This window comes from Priapulus caudatus, unplaced genomic scaffold, assembly GCF_000485595.1.
Source record: "Priapulus caudatus unplaced genomic scaffold, Priapulus_caudatus-5.0.1 Scaffold551, whole genome shotgun sequence".
Classification (NCBI taxonomy): domain Eukaryota; kingdom Metazoa; phylum Priapulida; class Priapulimorpha; order Priapulimorphida; family Priapulidae; genus Priapulus; species Priapulus caudatus.
Window position 1 is genome coordinate 111,459 of NW_014577612.1, and position 4,501 is coordinate 115,959.

General features: G+C 48.9%; 1 protein-coding gene across 1 annotated transcript in view; it reads left to right on the forward strand.

The window, feature by feature from the left end:
- LOC106811548 (protein flightless-1-like) overlaps positions 1 to 4,501 on the forward strand; it is a 43,212-nt gene that overhangs the window by 38,008 nt on the left and 703 nt on the right. The gene's annotated exons all lie outside the window — the stretch shown is intronic.

The following is a 4,501-nucleotide window of genomic DNA, read 5'->3' on the forward strand; positions in this document are numbered from 1 at the left end:
CTCCTTCGTCTTGAGCGTGCGCAGCAGCTTGCGCGGCCGGTCGCCGCTGCTTCACGGCATGCTTTCTGCACGTAGACCTGCGCGAAACGCCGACGCATGCTTAATTATTAATTATTAATTAAATAATTATTCATTAATATGCGCGCGTTAATAATCACCCGGTGCGGATGCCTGCCCTCGCCGTACCCCCATAATCCTGCCGAATGGCGGGATTATCGCACGTCAAACCGGCCATGGCGTGCAGTTTTACAAAGAAATCGATGTGAAACTGCACACGTGTGTACTCGAGACCCCGGAAAATTTCCCGTTGTGTCGCAAACTGGCGCAGCGCAATCTGAAGCGATTCTCTCCTCTTATCTTTTTTTTCACCGCACAGAAATGAGGGAAACCGTCTGTAGTAATGAAACTAACTTCGAGAACAATGCCACTCTCCCAAACACGCCTGCAGTCCCCCTCCCCCACGCTGCCACTCTCTCCACCCTCCCACCCATCCTGTCATTCTCTCGCGCACGCCTGCAGTCCCCCTCCCCCACGCTGCCACTCTCTCCACCTCCCACCCATCCTGTCAGTTCTCTCGTCGCATGGCCTGGCAAGTCCCCCTCTCCGCCACGCTGCACTCTCTCCACCCTCCGCACCCATCCTGTACGATTCTTCGGCGCATGCCCTGCAGTCCCCCGTCGCCCCCAGCTACGCCACTCTCGTCCACCGCTCCCCCATCCTCATTCTCTCGGCTTGCCTGCAGTCCCTCCTCTCTCCTCACCCGCGCATGAGTCCTCGGCACCTGCAGCGCTCTCACCCGCTGCCCTCGCCGCGACCTTGAAACCTCACGTACCTGGGCGCTCTTGAAGGCGAGCTTGACCTCCACGTCGCTGCAGCGCGTGCCGACCCACAGGAACACGTTGACACCGTTGTCGAGAATCATGATGTCGTCGTCTGCCAGGTCGTCCTGGAAACGAGCAAAGCATTCCGTCACTGCCAACGCACGCTACTCGTGTCTATTATATAACTGACTCTGTCTGTATATGCCAATATACGCCTCCCATAATCCATGGGGGAGTTGTTAGCAAACTCATAATAGAAACTCCTACTCCAGAAAATAAAAGGGCACGCATAGGACTACTGTTCCTATTATGCAAGATTCCTGCACGACACACCTCACGCACGCACGCACTGCACGCCGACCACGCACACACGACACACGTACATGCACAGCACAACGCCACACGTCGGCACACACAGTAGCCAGCCTGCCACGCACACACAAGCGCACACACACACACACACACACACACACCACACACAATGCTACATACACACGCTGGAGATGTCGGAGCATTTCTCGGACACGCGTGAAGTATCCCTTCTCGTATAGATGAACGGAACAGCGGCTGTGTCGCATGTAGCGCCATCTGTACATTCCCACGATACACGTGTAACGATTCTGCACACTGACATTCTGGTAATGCTGCCACGCTGATACATCACTCTTATCAAATAATGAAGGCTACGAAAGTAAATGACGCCTACAAAAATTCTTCTACAAGATCGGAATCAACAGCACTCGTGGCCATAGCCTCAATTGCTCACTCCGCGTGCACGACTAGAGTTAAGGAAACATTTTTCAGTTTAGAGTAATAAATCACTGGAATAACCTGTCAGAAGAAGCAGTACAAGCTAATCAATTAACTCGTTTAAAAGCCATGTGGATGAATATGTAAGGATGGGTTTATACAAGACAGTAGTCTTCCTACTCTTCGATCCACTCCAAACCTACAGGTGAGGGTGGAATCAGGTAAATCAGGAAATCACCGTACAGGGCTGCTGCTGAGACTTCGCCACATTCGCAAAATTTCATAAATCGCGTTGTGTAATCCCCACAATACATTTTTGTTTTTCTGCCTGCCCAAGGGCGCTATGCCTTCTGCTTTTCCCAATTGATAATGTTAATCCACACAGAAATTGGTAATCTACTCCCCGGGAGCGACTATTGAAATACTTAATGCTACTTAATGCTGGACCGACACCGTGATATGCAACCCTAATATGTGATTACGATGGTTTACAAGTAAAATTCCTACTGGATGCATATGCAGACATGTCAATAGCTACAGACCTTTCTTTCTCGTCTCCTCTCGTCTCTCTCTCTCTCTCTCCTCTCCCTCGCCAACCCCACCTCTTCACTCTCTCTATCGCTCTTTCTCCCTCCCCACCCCCTGGCTCTCTCTATCTCTCTCTCTCCCTCCCCTACCCCCTCTCTCTCTCTCCATCTCACTCTCTCCCATCGTTGTCGTCACCACCATCGTTGTCGTCACCACCATCGTCATCATCATCACCACCATCGTCATCATCATCACCACCATCGTCATCATCATCATCAGCATCATCATCACCACCATCGTCATCATCATCATGTAGGAGTTCGTCGTCATCTCAGCTACGCAAGCAGCTGCGTGAGAGTTGGACGTGATCATCAGCGCTCGGCGACATCGTTAACGTTAACGATGCGCTTCCCGCATGGTGTCGCCGTTTTGTATATTTGTCACTTATAATTAGTTAGGATGGCGACCGTGCGAGTGCGAGTCTGCCTGTCACTGGCCGGAAGGCAAACGTTAGAACGCAAATTTAATTAAACTCCAGTCTCCAGTCGGTTCTGTACTATACGTTGTTTGTTGGTTGGCCATGACCAGATGAGGACGGTCGGTGAAATGTGAAATGTGAAGTGAAATATGGTGAGAGTTTACAATCATCTTCTTAATAGCACACTAATAATGGCATGTGTTGTGTGTGGGAATCATGTGTGTGTAGATGCTACTCGTGTGTGGCAATGTACGAATCAATCAACACGACATGTGCTGTGGAAGTCAGGAATGGTTTGCATCTCGTAAAAAAATATTTTGGGTCTAGACTAACGATTGAACATGTGATTGTAATGTGTGATCAAAGGTTTGGGGTTATATAATGAAATTCATTACTTTATGCCTTTAATCTTTGCCCTTTGCGTGTATTTATTTATAAAACTCGACCGCTATTAAACCGATGGGTACGATTTGTGAGAAAGGGAGAATGATATATATAGAACCTTCGCAGCTGAAGTGTGCCAAATGTTAATTTGTATACTTTATGTCGGAAGTATAGAATGTTTAAAGTGAAACGGGAACAGCTGTTGGTCTATTTTTGTTATAAGACGCCTAAACACTGACATACGCTCACACATCCACGACGAACTTGGGTCTGATACAATATTTATTTCCCCATCTAGCATTGGGCACATACATGGAAGCCAACTCTGGCATAACCAGCACTGAGAGTAGCTGCAAGAGACAACGGCAAGTGTTAGAGAGACAGACAGACAGACAGACAGCGAGCAAGAGAGCTGCACACAGTACAGAAGCAATATCAACCTTCCACAAAATGCCTTTCAGATCTCGGTCACTCGGTCGATCTCCGACGAACGATCACCGAACTACGATTGAAAATCCCCGGGGGACTCGAAAGCTCCGAGAAGATTCTGCCGTATCTGAAACTCATGCTGTTTTACGGCCCCTAGGGGGCACTGAACTGCAATAAGTATGGCGGTTTTAAACTGGGCTAAACCCTCTGACAGTACACACTGTACATACAGAGACGATGTAACCGCCCACCTTACTCGATTGATACTGCTGCATCAGCACAGTAAAGCACAACCATAGCTTTGCAAACAAGCTCCAGGTATCTGAAAAAAACCTGCCGCGTTTCGGTGGCAAAATAACTCGCCAACGACAGTAAATCTACACGGCCAACGCTCGCGCGCGCGGTCACTGCATACGACTACACACTTGATTTCCGACAACACGATTTGAAAATATCTTCGACGGGAACACGCCCGATCCGTCTTCGGACCGTGCGACGCGCTCCCGGCCCCTCACAGACGGGCCTGGCGCGCGTCTCACGTCCGATCAATCAATCACTGATTTGATCAATCAATCACCAATCAATCAATCACTAGCATCGCATGATTTCATTCATTTCGTTCTTTCTCAAAAGGCAGCAAAAAAACAACAGCTCCTCATTAATTAACGTTAATAAGAATAAGAATAAACGAGTTCTGAGAGTGATAATTACAATAAATAACCGGTAACCGGCCGGGGGATGCTGAGCGTCGCGTGACGTTAGACTGTCCCGCTACTTCATCTTCTGAGCCACGAAGCCACGACTGTGCTTGTTTACAGCCGCACATAAATCAACGACTGTGCCACCTTAAAAGCAGCACATATTCCACGACCGTGCTTGGTTAACAGCAGCACATGAACCACGAATGTGCTCCCTCCAAAGCAGCACATATTCCACGAGTGTGCCACCTTAAAAGCAACACATATTTCACGACCGTGCTCGGTTAACAGCAGCACATGAACCACGAATGTGCTCCCTCCAAAGCAGCACATATTCCACGAGTGTGCCACCTTAAAAGCAACACATATTTCACGACCGTGCTCGGTTAACAGCAGCACATGAACCACGAATG